This window comes from Ranitomeya variabilis, chromosome 5 (genome assembly GCF_051348905.1).
Source record: "Ranitomeya variabilis isolate aRanVar5 chromosome 5, aRanVar5.hap1, whole genome shotgun sequence".
In the NCBI taxonomy this organism is placed as follows: domain Eukaryota; kingdom Metazoa; phylum Chordata; class Amphibia; order Anura; family Dendrobatidae; genus Ranitomeya; species Ranitomeya variabilis.
Window position 1 is genome coordinate 514,018,094 of NC_135236.1, and position 15,105 is coordinate 514,033,198.

Below are 15,105 nucleotides of genomic sequence, written 5' to 3' on the forward strand. Positions count from 1 at the left end.
TTGCGTGAGCTGTCACATGAGCGCTCACGCGACCAATCAGAAGCCGCGACGTCATCGAAGGCCCTTCACGCGCTCATTCTTAGGAATGGAGGCTCCCGGTTACATCGGTAAAGTCCAGGGGCCGCCGGAGAGGTGAGTATATCCATATTTTTTATTTTAATTCTTTATTTTACACATGAATATGGATCCCAGGGCCTGAAGGAGAGTTTCCTCTCCTTCAGACCCTGAGAACCATTCCGATACTTTGCGTCCCATTGAAATGCATTGGTATCGGGTATCGGTATCGGCGAGATCCGATATTTTGCCGGTATCAGCCGATACTATCCGATATCGATACCAATGCATATTGGAAGGTATCGCTCAACACTAGAAGTGAGATCCCTGGGGCTAACAGAACCAGTGAGTGAAGGGATGCTCAAGGTGGGATGAATGGTATTAGGTGAGTAAGTAAGGAAGCGCAGTGTCTTAGTCCACTGAACTGACTAGTAAACGTTTGCTTGTTGCAGTGAACTTGGTATCCAGTAAATGGTGTGCGGCGGCTCCTGAGGAGGAAGGTTTGGAGACAGCCGAGACCTGTCATCTACAAGTGAGTGTGATATACCCCACACCTGACAGCACAATATAACTGGGACGTTTTCCTGTAAAGTGCCAGAGCATAACCATGCAGCAACTGGGTCATGATGACTACCGCTCCTGTCCATTTTTCAGTTGCGTGGTTTGGTATCAATGTAAGATACCACAAAGATCATAATTTTACATACAGCTAGCAGAATTTGAATTTAGACTTGTCGCTGGTGGTCGCTAAACAACTATAGGTCAACTACTTGCAAGCAAATTAATTAGAAGATTAATGACCTGATTAGGCATGCTTACCAGAACTTTCTAAGTACAAATTGATTGCTATGTAATACTATTGTAGGAACTCAAGGTTTCTGATAGCGTGGGGCAATGAACAGACAGAGACGGGTTTTTTTAGTGCAAATAGTGTATTTGTACAACAGCAATAACACCCAAAACAATATACTGATAACCCACAGTGTCCTAGAATGAAACAAGTCCTTGAAACATATACAGCAAATTGGCAGAGTTCTTAACCCCTTAACGACCTTTGACGCATACGCTGCGTCATGAAAGTCGGTGCCAAAACGACCTATGACGCAGCGTATGCGTCATGGAATGATCGCGTCCCTGCAGATCGGGTGAAGGGGTTAACTCCTATTTTACCCGATCTGCAGGGAGAGGGGGAGTGGTGCTTCAGCCCAGGGGGGGTGGCTTCACCCCCCCGTGGCTACGATCGCTCTGATTGGCTGTTGAAAGTGAAACTGCCAATCAGAGCGATTTGTAATATTTCACCTAAAAAACTGGTGAAATATTACAATCCAGCCATGGCCGATGCTGCAATAACATCGGCCATGGCTGGAAATACTAAAGTGCCCCCCCCCACACCCACCGATCGCCCCCCCAGTGCTCCGTTAGTTCTCCGGTCCCCTCCGTCCGCCTGCCGGCTCCCCCGTCCTGCTGTCCGCTCCCTCCTTGCTCAGATCCCCCCCCCCTGTGCTCCGATCACCCCCCCTGTGCTCCGATCCACCCCCCCACCACCCCTTCATACTTACCGATCCTCCCGGTGTCCGGCCGTCTCCTCCCTGGGCGCCGCCATCTTGGAAAATGGCGGGCGCATGCTCAGTGCGCCCGCCGAATCTGCCAGTCGGCAGATTCCTTACAAGTACATTTTGATCGCTGTGGTAGGTTCTATCACAGCGATCAAAATAAAAAAAATAATAAATAACCCCCCCCCCCTTTATCACCCCCATAGGGACAATAATAAAATAAAGAATTTTTTTTTTTTTTTTTTCCACTAGGGTTAGGGTTAGAACTAGGGTTAGAACTAGGGGTAGGGTTAGGGGTAGGGTTAGGGTTAGGGGTAGGGTTATGGCATGTGCACACAGAGCGGATCGGCCGCGGATCCACAGCGGATCGGCAGCGGATCGGCAGCGGATCGGCCGCGGATCGGCAGCGGATCGGCAGCGGATCGGCAGCGGATCCGCAGCGAATCCGCAGCGGATCCGCACCGGATCCGCAGCGGATCCGCAGCGGATCCGCAGCGGATTGGCCGCGGATCCGCAGCGGATTGGCAGCGGATCCGCAGCGGATTGGCAGCGGATTGGCCGCGGATCCGCAGCGGATTGGCAGCGGACCCGCAGCGGATTGGCCGCGGATCCGCAGCGGATTGGCAGCGGATTGGCCGCGGATCCGCAGTGGATTGGCAGCGGATCCGCAGCGGATTGGCAGCGGATCGGCAGCGGATTGGCCACGGATCCGCAGCGGATTGGCAGCGGACCCGCAGCGGATTGGCCGCGGATCCGCAGCGGATCGGCAGCGGATTGGCCGCGGATCCGCAGCGGATTGGCCGCTGCGAATTCGAAGCAGTTTTCCATCAGGTTTACAGTACCATGTACACCTAAGGAAAACCAAATCCGCTGTGCCCATGGTGCGGAAAATTCCGTGCAGAAACGCTGCGTTGTATTTTCCGCAGCATGTCAATTCTTTGTGCGGATTCCGCAGCGTTTTACACCTGTTCCTCAATAGGAATCCGCAGGTGAAATCCGCACAAAAAAACACTGGAAATCTGCTGTAAATCCGCAGGTAAAACGCAGTGCCTTTTACCTGCAGATTTTTCAAAAATCGTGCGGAAAAATCTCACACGAATCCGCAACGTGGGCACATAGCCTTAGGGTTAGGGTTGGAATTAGAGTTAGGGTTGGAATTAGGGCTAGGGTTTGAAATAGGGTTAAGATTAGGCTTGTGGTTAGGGTTACGGATAGGGTTAGGGGTGTGTTGGGGTTACAGTTTTGGTTAGGGTTGGGATTAGGGTTACGGTTGGGATTAGGGTTAGGATTAGGGTTGGAATTAGGGTTACGGGTGTGTTGCGGTTAGGGTTGTGGTTAGGGGTGTGTTGGGGTTAGGGTTGTGATTAGGGTTATGGCTACAGTTGGGATTAGGATTAGGGGTGTGTTGGGGTTAGTGTTGAAGTTAGAATTGAGGGGTTTCCACTGTTTAGGCACATCAGGGGTCTCCAAACGCAACATGGCGCCACCATTGATTCCAGCCAATCTTGCGTTCAAAAAGTCAAATGGTGCTCCCGCCCTTCCAAGCCCCGACGTGCGCCCAAACAGTGGTTTACCCCCACATTTGGGGTACCAGCGTACTCAGGACAAACTGGGCAACAACTGTTGGGGTCCAATTTCTCCTGTTACCCTTGCAAAAATAAAAAATTACTTGCTAAAACATAATTTTTGAGGAAAGAACAATTATTTTTTATTTTCACGGCTCTGCGTTATAAACTTCTGTGAAGCACTTGGGGGTTGAAAGTGCTCACCACACATCTAGATAAGTTCCTTCGGGGGTCTAGTTTCCAAAATGGGGTCACTTGTGGGGTGTTTCTACTGTTTAGGCACATCAGGGGCTCTGCAAATGCAATGTGACGCCCGCAGACCATTCCATCAAAGTCTGCATTTCAAATGTCACTACTTCCCTTCCGAGCCCTGACGTGCGCCCAAACAGTGGTTTACCCCCACATATGGGGTATCAGCGTACTCACAACAAACTGGGCAACAAATATTGGGGTCCAAATTCTCCTGTTACCCTTGTGAAAATAAAAAATTGCTTGCTAAAACATCTTTTTTGAGGACAGAAAAATGATTTTTTATTTTCACGGCTCTGCGTTGTAAACTTCTGTGAAGCACTTGGGGGTTGAACGTGCTCACCACACATCTAGATAAGTTCCTTGGGGGGTCTAGTTTCCAAAATGGGGTCACTTGTGGGGGGTTTCTACTGTTTAGGCATATCAGGGGCTCTGCAAACGTAACATGATGCCCGCAGACCATTCCATCAAAGTCTGCATTCCAAAACGTCACTACTTCCCTTCCGAGCCCCGGCATGTGCCCAAACAGTGGTTTACCCCCACATATGGGGTATCAACGTACTCAGGAGAAACTGGACAACAACTTTTGGGGTCCAATTTCTCCTGTTACTCTTGCAAAAATAAAAAATTCTGGGCTAAAAAAATATTTTTGAGTAAAGGAAACACATTTATTATTTTCACGGCTCTGCATTATAAACTTCTGTGAAGCACTTGGGGGTTCAAAGTGCTCACCACACATCTAGATAAGTTCCCTTGGGGGTCTAGTTTCCAAAATGGAGTCACTTGTGGGGAGTTCCTACTGTTTAGGCACATCAGGGGCTCTGCAAACGCAACATGATGCCCGCAGAGCATTCCATCAAAGTCTGCATTTCAAAACGTCACTACTTCCCTTCCGAACCCCGACGTGTGCCAAAACAGTGGTTTACCCCCACATATGGGGTATCAGCGTACTCAGGAGAAACTGGACAACAACTTTTGGGGTCCAATTTCTCCTGTTACTCTTGCAAAAATAAAAAATTCTGGGCTAAAAAAATATTTTTGAGTAAAGGAAACACATTTATTATTTTCACGGCTCTGCATTATAAACTTCTGTGAAGCACTTGGGGGTTCAAAGTGCTCACCACACATCTAGATAAGTTCCCTTGGGGGTCTAGTTTCCAAAATGGAGTCACTTGTGGGGAGTTCCTACTGTTTAGGCACATCAGGGGCTCTGCAAACGCAACATGATGCCCGCAGAGCATTCCATCAAAGTCTGCATTTCAAAACGTCACTACTTCCCTTCCGAACCCCGACGTGTGCCAAAACAGTGGTTTACCCCCACATATGGGGTATCAGCGTACTCAGGAGAAACTGGACAACAACTTTTGGGGTCCAATTTCTCCTGTTACTCTTGCAAAAATAAAAAAATTCTGGGCTAAAAAAATATTTTTGAGGAAAGGAAACACATTTTTTATTTTCACGGCTCTGCGTTATAAACTTCTGTGAAGCACTTGGGGGTTCAAAGTGCTCACCACACATCTAGATTAGTTCCTTGGGAGGTCTAGTTTCCAAAATGGGGTCACTTGTGCGGGAGCTCCAATGTTTAGGCACACAGGGGCTCTCCAAACGCGACATGGTGTCCGCTAATGATTGGAGCTAATTTTCCATTCAAAAAGCCAAATGGCGTGCCTTCCCTTCCGAGCCCTGCCGTGCGCCCAAACAGTGGTTTACCCCCACATATGGGGTATCATCGTACTCAGGACAAACTGGACAACAACATTTGGGATCCAATTTCTCCTATTACCCTTGGGAAAATAAAAAATTCTGGGCTAAAAATCATTTTTGAGGAAAGAAAAATTATTTTTTTATTTTCACGGCTCTGCGTTATAAACTTCTGTGAAGCACCTGGGGGTTATAAGTGCTCACTATGCATCTAGATAAGTTCCTTGGGGGGTCTAGTTTCCAAAATGGGGTCACTTGTAGGGGAGCTCCAATGTTTAGGCACACAGGGGCTCTCCAAACGCGACATGGTGTCCGCTAACGATTGGAGCTAATTTTCCATTCAAAAAGTCAAATGGCACGCCTCCCTTTCCGAGCCTTGCCGTGCACCCAAACAGTGGTTTACCCCCAAATATGAGGTATCGGCATACTCAGGAGAAATTGCCCAACAAATTTTAGGATCCATTTTATCCTGTTGCCCATGTGAAAATGAAAGAATTGAGGCTAAAAGAAATTTTGTGTGAAAAAAAAGTACTTTTTCATTTTTGCGGATCAATTTGTGAAGCACCTGGGGGTTTAAAGTGCTCACTATGCCTCTAGATGAGTTCCTTGGGGGGTCTAGTTTCCAAAATGGGGTCACTTGTGGAGGAGCTCCAATGTTTAGGCACACAGGGGCTTTCCAAACGCGACATGGTGTCCGCTAACGATGGAGATAATTTTTCATTCGAAAAGTCAAATGGCGCTCCTTCCCTTCCGAGCCTTACCATGTGCCCAAACAGTGGTTTACCCCCACATGTGAGGTATTGGTGTACTCAGGAGAAATTGCCCAACAAAATTTAGGATCCATTTTATCCTGTTGCCCATGTGAGAATGAAAAAATTGAGGCTAAAATAATTTTTTTGTGAAAAAAAAGTACTTTTTCATTTTTACGGATCAATTTGTGAAGCACCTGGGGGTTTAAAGTGCTCACTATGCTTCTAGATAAGTTCCTTGGGGGGTCTAGTTTCCAAAATGGGGTCACTTGTGGGGGAGCTCCAATGTTTAGGCACACGGGGCTCTCCAAACGTGACATGGTGTGGGCTAAAGATTGGAGCCAATTTTTCATTCAAAAAGTCAAATGGCGCTCCTTCCCTTCCGAGCCCTGCCGTGCGCCCAACCAGTGGTTTACCCCCACATATGAGGTATCAGCGTACTCAGGACAAATTGGACAACAACGTCCGTGGTCCAGTTTCTCCTTTTACCGCTGGGAAAATAAAAAAATTGTTGCTAAAAGATCATTTTTGTGACTAAAAAGTTAAATGTTCATTTTTTACTTCCATGTTGCTTCTGCTGCTGTGAAACACCTGAAGGGTTAATAAACTTCTTGAATGTGGTTTTGAGCACCTTGAGGGGTGCAGTTTTTAGAATGGTGTCACTTTTGGGTATTTTCAGCCATATAGAACCCTCAAAATGACTTCAAATGTGAGGTGGTCCCTAAAAAAAATGGTTTTGTAAATTTTGTTGTAAAAATAAGAAATCACTGGTCAAATTTTAACCCTTATAACTTCCTAGCAAAAAAAAAAAATGTTTCCAAAATTGTGCTGATGTAAAGTAGACATGTGGGAAACGTTATTTATTAACTATTTTGTGTCACAAAACTCTCTGGTTTAACAGAATAAAAATTCAAAATGTGAAAATTGCGAAATTTTCAAATTTTTTGCCAAATTTCCGTTTTTTTCACAAATAAACTCAGAAATTATCGACCTAAATTTACCACTAACATGAAGCCCAATATGTCACGAAAAAACAATCTCAGAATCGCTAGGATCCGTTGAAGCGTTCCTGAGTTATTACCTCATAAAGGGACACTGGTCAGAATTTCAAAAAACGGCAAGGTCATTAAGGCCAAAATAGGCTGGGTCATGAAGGGGTTAAGGCAGAGTCCACAGCAAGGTGATCAAAAAGTGAGTGTGACAGGTGACGTGGTGCAGATCCAAACACTGTCGGTGCAGAAAGAGTCAAATCCAGGTATGAAGTAAACACAGGGAAGTCCAGAACAAGTCCACAAGTTCATCCCAGGTGTGGCATGAACACGGTTAAGTCCAGAAACTAGATCACAAGTTGATCCCAGATTTGGCATAAACACAGGTAAGTTCAGAAACAGGTTCACATAAGTATTTTACTGGTGTTGTTTCCTGGTGTTGTTTCGAACAGCTCCCACCGGGGGAGTAAATGAAGGATTAACCCCGTAACGACTGCCGATACGCCTTTTAACGGCGGCCGCTAAGGGTACTTAAACCACAGCGCCGTTAATTAACGGCGCTGTGGAAAAAGTGAATAGCGCCCCCTAGAGTCAGATTTTCTCTGGGGTCTCGGTTACCGGGGGTAGCCGAGACCCCAGAGAACATGGTTCAGGGGTTTTTTACCGACCCCTGAGTTGCGATCGCCGGTAATTAACCGTTTACCGGCGATCGCAAAAAAAAAAAAAAAAATGCGATTTCCCATTTAATGTCTCTGTCCTCTGATGTGATCGCACATCAGAGGACAGAGAAATGGGGTCCCCGGTCGCCCCCGATGCCCCCACGATACTCACCTGTCTCCCCCGGTGCTCCTTGTGCCTCCCCATGGGCGCTGCCATCTTAAAAATGGCGGGCGCACGCGTAGTGCGCCCGCCGGCCGGTACCTGGGAGATCTTTGGGGTCTCGGCTGCTGGGGGTAGCCGAGACCCCAAAGAACATGATCGGGGTCGGTTTTTACCGACCCCTGTTTTGCGATCGCCGGTAATTAACTGTTTACCGGCGACCGCAAAAAAAAAAAAAAAAAAAAAAGTAATGTGTAATTCTCTGTCCTCTGATGTGATCGCACATCAGAGGACAGAGAAATAGGGGGATTCGGGGACCCTATCATACTTACCGGTGTCCCTGGGTCCTCCTGTGTCTTCTCCTGCCGGCCGGCTTCTTCCTATAGAAAGAAAATGGCGGACGCATGCGCACTGCGCCCGCTCTCTGCTGCCATCTGCCGGCCGGCAGGAGAGAAGAGTTGGGGCTAAAATTAGGGTTAGGGTTGGGGTTAGGGCTAGGGTTAGGGTTAGGGCTAGGGTTAGGGTTAGGGTTAGGGTTAGGGCTAGGGTTAGGGTTAGGGTTAGGGCTAGGGTTAGGGTTAGGGTTGGGGCTAAATTTAGGGTTAGGTTTGGAGCTAAATTTAGGGTTAGGGTTGGGGCTAAATTTAGGCTTAGGGCTGGGGCTAAATTTAGGGTTAGGGTTAGGGTTGGGGCTAAAGCTAGGACTAGGGTTGCTTCTAAAGTTAGGGTTAGGGTTGGGATTAGGGTTTGGATTAGGGTTGGCATTAGGGTTACGTTTGGGATTACGGTTAGGTTTGGGATTAGGGTTAAGGGTAGGGTTGGGATTAGGGGTGTATTGGGATTAGGGTTAGGTTTGAGGTTAGGGTTGAGATTAGGATTAGGGGTGTGTTGGATTTAGGGTTCTGATTAGGGTTATGGTTGTTTTGAGGTTAGGGTTGTGATTATCCTTAGGGTTAGGCCTCTTTCATTCTTCAGTCTTTTGGCGTCAGTCTGAAACCGCCATTTTCATCAAATAGCGGATCCGCCATTTTTTTTGGCGGTTCCGCTATTATCCCATAGACATGCATTAGCGACGGATTGTGGCGGATGGTCGTCCGTTCCATCCGCCATGTGACGGATCCGTCGAGATTTGGCGGACGTCATCTAGACATTGACGGCCATTGTAACGTTTTTTGTCTCCGCCGAAATGGCGGTTCGCGACGGATCCGTTGCGTTCGTCATTCCATAGAATGGCCGCCTATGGGCGACGGATCCGTTGTTACCGTCATTTCGGCGGATCCGTTGCCCCAATCAACTTTTAGTAGTAGTAGTAGATACTTTTCCCAGACAACCCCCAAGTAACGGATCCGTCAAAAAAACGGATCCGTTAATACCGTTTTCTCAACAATTGTGACGGATCCGTCACTATGTCGGAGCTGACTGATGCCAAACAACTGAAGTGTGAAAGAAGCCTTAGGGGTGTGTTGGGGTTAGGGTACTGTCACACAGTGAAATTTTCATCGCTACGACGGTACGATTCGTGACGTTCTAGCGATATCGTTACGATATCGCTGTGTCTGACACGCTACTGCGATCAGACATCACGCTGAGAATCGTACGTCGTAGCAGATCGTTTGGAACTTTCTTTCGTCGCTTGATCACCCGCTGACATCGCTGGATCGTTGTGTGTGACACCGATCCAGCGATGTGTTCGCTTGTAACCAGGGTAAACATCGGGTAACTAAGCGCAGGGCCGCGCTTAGTAACCCGATGTTTACCCTGGTTACCAGCGTAAACGTAAAAAAAACAAACAGTACATACTTACATTCCGGTGTCAGTCCTCCGGCGTCTCAGCTTCTCTGCACTGTGTAAGCACAGCGGCCGGGGTTAACCGGGGACTTCGGCATCGCTCCAGCGCCGTGATTGCAAAGTGTGACCGCAGTCTACGACGCTGGAGCGATAATCATACGACGCTGCGACGTCACGGATCGTGCCGTCGTAGCGATGAAAATTGCACTGTGTGACGGTACCCTTAGGGTTGGAGTTAGATTTGGGGGGTTTCCACTGTTTAGGTACATCTCTAAACGCCACAGCCAATTTTGCGCTCAAAAAGTCAAATGGTGCTCCCTCCCTTCCGAGCTCTGCCGTGCACCCAAACAGTGGTTTACCCCCACATATGGGGCATCAGCGTACTCGGGATAAATTGGACAACAACTTTTGGGGTCCAATTTCTCCTGTTACCCTTGTGAAAATAAAAACTTGGGGGCTAAAAAAAAATTTTTGTGGAAAAAAAAAATATTTTTTATTTTCACAACTCTGCATTATAAACATCTGTGAAGCACTTGGGCATTCAAAGTTCTCACCACACATCTAGATAAGTTCCTTGGGGGCTCTAGTTTACAAAATGGGGTCACTTGTGGGGGGTTTCTACTGTTTAGGTACATCAGGGTCTCTGCAAACGCAACATAATGCCCGCAGACCATTCTATCAAAGTCCGCATTCCAAAATGGGGTTCCTTCCCTTCCGAGCTCTGCCATGCGCTCAAACAGTGGTCCCCACCACACATGGGGTATCAGTGTACTCAGCACAAATTGGACAACAACTTTTGGGGTCCAATTTCTCTTGTTACCCTTGTGAAAATAAAAACTTGGGGGCTAAAAAATCTTTTTTGTGGAAAAAAAAATATTTTTTATTTTCACGACTCTGCATTATAAACTTCTGTGAAGCAGATGGGCATTCAAAGTTCTCACCACACATCTAGATAAGTTCCTTGGGGGGTCTAGTTTCCAAAATGGGGTCACTTGTGGGGGGTTTCTACTGTTTAGGTACATCAAGGGCTCTGCAAATGCAACATAACGCCCGCAGACCATTCTATCAAAGTCTGCATTCCAAAACGGCGCTCCTTCCCTTCCGAGCTCTGCCATGCGCCCAAACAGTGGTTTACCCCAACATATGGGGTATCAGCCTACTCAGCATAAATTGCACAATAAATTTTGGGGTCCAATTTCTCCTGTTACCCTTGAAAAAATAAAAAATTGCAGGCTAAAAAAATCATTTTTGAGGAAAAAAAAAGGATTTTTTATTTTCACGGCTCTACTTTATAAATTTCTGTGAAGAACTTGGGGGTTTAAAGTGCTCACCGCACATCTAGATAAGTTCCTTAAGTGGTCTAGTTTCCAAAATGGGGTCACTTGTGGGGGGTTTCTACTGTTTAGGCACATCAGGGGCTCTCCAAACGCGACATGGAGTCCGATCTCAATTCCAGCCAATTCTACATTGAAAAAGTAAAACGGCACTCCTTCTCTTCCAAGCTCTGCGGTGCGCCCAAACAGTGGTTTACCCCCACATATGGGGTATCGCCACACTCAGGAGAAATTGCACAACAACTTTTGTTGTCTAATTTCTCCTGTTACAATTGTCAAAATAAAAATTTGGGGGCAAAATATCATTTTTGAAAAAAAATGCGACTTTTTATTTTCACGGCTCTACTCTATAACCTTCCGTGAAGCACCTGGGGGTTTAAAGTGCTCACTACACATCTTGATAAGTTCCTTAAGGGGTCTAGTTTCCAAAATGGTGTCACTTGTGGGGGGATTCCACTGTTTAGGCACATCAGGAGCTCTCCAAACGCGACATGGCGTCCGATCTCAATTCCAGCCAATTCTACATCGAAAAAGTAAAACGGCACTCCTTCTCTTCCAAGCTCTGCAGTGCACCCAAACAGTGGTTTACCCCCACATATGGGGTATCGATGTACTCAGGAGAAATTGCACAACAACTTTTGTGGTCTAATTTCTCCTGTTACCCTTGTGAAAATAAATATTTTGGGGCAAAAAAATCATTTTTGTAGAAAAAATTCGATTTTTTATTTTCACGGCTCTACATTATAAACTTCTGAGAAGCACCTGGGGGTTTGAAGTGCTCACCACACATCTAGTTAAGTTTCCTTAAGGGGTCTAGTTTCCAAAATGGGGTAACTTGTGGGGGGCTTCTACTGTTTAGGCACATCAGGGGCTCTCCAAATGCGACATGGCGTCCAATCTCAATTCCAGCCAATTCTACATTGAAAACGTAAAACGGCACTCCTTCTCTTCCAAGCTCTGCGGTGCGCCCAAACAGTGGTTTACCCCCACATATGGGGTATCAACATACTCAGGAGAAATTGCACAACAACATTTGTGGTCTAATTTCTCCTGTTACCCTTGTGAAAATAAGAATTTGTGGGCGAAAAGATCATTTTTGTGTAAACAAATGCGATTTTTTATTTTCACGGCTCTACTTTATAGACTTCTGTGAAGCACTTGGGGGCTCAAAGTGCTCAACACACATCTAGTTAAGTTCCTTAAGGGGTCTAGTTTCCAAAATGGGGTCACTTGTGGGGGGTTTCCACTGTTTAGGCACATCAGGGGCTCTCTAAACGTGACATGGCATCCGATCTCAATTCCAGCCAATTCTGCATTGGAAAAGTCAAACGGCGCTCCTTCTTTTCCAAGCTCTGCGGTGCGCCCAAACAGTGGTTTACTCCCACATATGGGGTATTGGCGTATTCAGGAGAAATTGCACAACAACATTTATGGTTAAATTTCTGTTTTTACACTTGTGAAAATAAAAAAAAATGGTTCTGAAGCAAAATGTTTGCAAAAAAAAGTTAAATGTTCATTTTTGCCTTCCACATTGTTTCAGTTCCTGTGAAGCACGTAAAGGGTTAATAAACTTCTTGAATGTGGTTTTGAGCACCTTGAGGGGTGCAGTTTTTAGAATGGTGTCACACTTGGTTATTTTCTATCATATTGACCCCTCAAAATGACTTCAAATGTGATGTGGTCCCTAAAAAAAAATGGTGTTGTAAAAATGAGAAAATTTAACCCTTATAACTCCCTAACAAAAAAAAAATTTGGTTCCAAAATTGTGCTGATGTAAAGTAGACATGTGGAAAATGTTATTTATTAACTATTTTTTGTGACATATCTCTCTGATTTAAGGGCATAAAAATCCAAATTTTGAAAATTGCTAAATTTTTAATTTTTTTGCCATATTTCCATTTTTTTCATAAATAATCGCAAGTAATATCGAAGAAATGTTACCACTTACATGAAGTACAATATGTCACGAAAAAACAATCTCAGAATCAGCAGGATCCGTTGAAGCATTCCAGAGTTATAACCTCATAAAGTGACAGTGGTCAGAATTGTAAAAATTGGCCTGGTCATTAAGTACCAAATTGGCTCTGTCACTAAGGGGTTAAGTAGCAACACACAGTCCAGAAACAAGTCCATAAACCAAGTTCCAAAAACACAGTTCTTACCAGGAGGAATGAACCAAGGGTTAAGTTCCAAGTCAGCAGACTTAGGCTGGCATCACAATAGCGAGTTTTACGGACGTATGAGCGCATAAACTACGTCCGTAAAATACGCATTGCACACGGCCCAATGAATCTCTATGGCCCAGCTCCCATCTGCCGTATATTATGCATCCGTAAAATACGGTCTTGTATGGCCGTAGAAAATCGCAGCATGCTGCGTTTGTCACCGTATTGCGCCAAAATATCACCAATGAAAGTCTATGGGGGCGAGAAAAATACGGATTACACGGACCATCAATTGCCGGCTTTTCGTTTCTCCTTCCCAAACCCGACAGGATATGAGACATGGTTTACATACAGTAAACCATCTCATATCCCTTTTTTTTGCATATTCCACACTACTAATGTTAGTAGTGGGTATGTACAAAATTTGGGCGCTGTAACTTGTAAAATAAAGAGATAAATGGCGGAAAAAATTGGCGTGGGCTCCCGCGAAATTTTCTCCACCAGAGTGGTAAAGCCAGTGACTGAGGGCAGATATTAATAGCCTAGAGAGGGTCCATGGTTATTGGCCCCCCCTGGCTACAAATATCTGCCCCCAGCCACCCCAGAAAAGGCACATCTGGAAGATGCGCCTATTCTGGCACTTGGCCACTCTCTTCCCACTCCCGTGTAGCGGTGGGATATGGGGTAATGAAGGGTTAAAGTTCCCACGCTCGAGTTCATATGAGGACATCCAGCAGAGGGCGCATCACCGCAACTCAAGGTAACTACAGGTCACCCTGATTTCCATTCATTCCCTGGGGTTTTTACAGGCATGGGCACTGCTTTAGCAAAGCTCCTGGCTGTAAAATGATTTAACCCCTTCAGATGGATTTACTTCGTGGGACTTGACCTGAGCGACGGAAGGTATGAGATATTGTTGTTTTTTTATTTTTCCTTTGTTACAGAACAAGGGTCTTCAGGTGGATTACCAGTATAATAAAATATTACAACAACCTGTGTCTTTATTTCATTAAAATACTTTTAAATAATGTGTGTGTGTTTTATTAACCATTTCGTACTATTGGATTAATAATGGATAGGTGTCATAATTGACGCCTCTCCATTATTAATCTGGCTTAATGTCACCTTTAGTGTTGAGCGATACCTTCCGATACTCAAAGGTATCGGTATCGGATGTATCGGCCGATATCCGAAAAATATCGGATATCGCCGATACTAATGCAAGTCAATGGGACACAAGTATCGGAAGGTATACTGTATGGCTCCCAGGGTCTGAAGGAGAGGAAACTCTCCTTCAGGCCCTGGGATCCATGTTCATGTAAAAAATAAAGAATTAAAATAAAAAATATGGATATACTCACCCCTCCGGCGGACCCTGGACCTTACTGATGTAACCGGCAGCCTCCGTTCCTAAGAATGAGGAGTGAAGGACCTTCGATGACGTCACGGCTTGTGATTGGTTGCGTGACCGCTCATGTGACCGCTCACACGACCAATCACAAGTCGCGACGTCATCGCAGGTCCTAAACTCACTGCATTCTTAGGAACGGAGGCTGCCGGTTACATCGGTAAGGTCCAGGGTCCGCCGGAGGGGTGAGTGTATCCATATTTTTTATTTTAATTCTTTATTTTTTACATGAATATGGATCCCAGGGCCTGAAGGAGAGTCTCCTCTCCTCCAGACCCTGGGAACCATACATTGGGAACTTCCGATTCCGATTTCCGATATCACAAAAATATCGGAACTCGGTATCGGAATTCCGATACAGCAAATATCGGCCGATACCTGATACTTGCGGTATTGGAATGCTCAACACTAGTCACCTTACAATAGCAAGGTGACATTAACCCTTCATTACCCCATATCCCACCGTTACACGGGAGTGGGAAGAGAGTGGCGAAGTGCCAGAATAGGCGCATCTTCCAGATGTGCCTTTTCTGGGGTGGCTGGGGGCAGATGTTTGTAGCCAGGGGGGGCCAAAAACCATGGACCCTCTCTAGGCTATTAATATCTGCCCTCAGTCACTGGCTTTACCACTCTGGTGGAGAAAACTGCGCGGGAGCCCACACCAATTTTTTCCATTTAACCCTTTATTTTACAAGCTACAGCGCCCAAATTTGGCACATACCCACTACTAA

The 15,105-nt window shown here is 45.9% G+C and overlaps 1 long non-coding RNA gene across 1 annotated transcript in view; it reads left to right on the top strand.

Annotated features, from left to right (window-relative positions):
* The window catches only part of LOC143773792 (uncharacterized), a 143,407-nt gene that overhangs the window by 45,914 nt on the left and 82,388 nt on the right, over positions 1-15,105 (top strand). Inside the window, exon 3 of the long non-coding RNA XR_013215363.1 lies at positions 507-586. This is a non-coding gene — a long non-coding RNA (uncharacterized LOC143773792). The remainder of the gene's footprint in view (positions 1-506; positions 587-15,105) is intronic.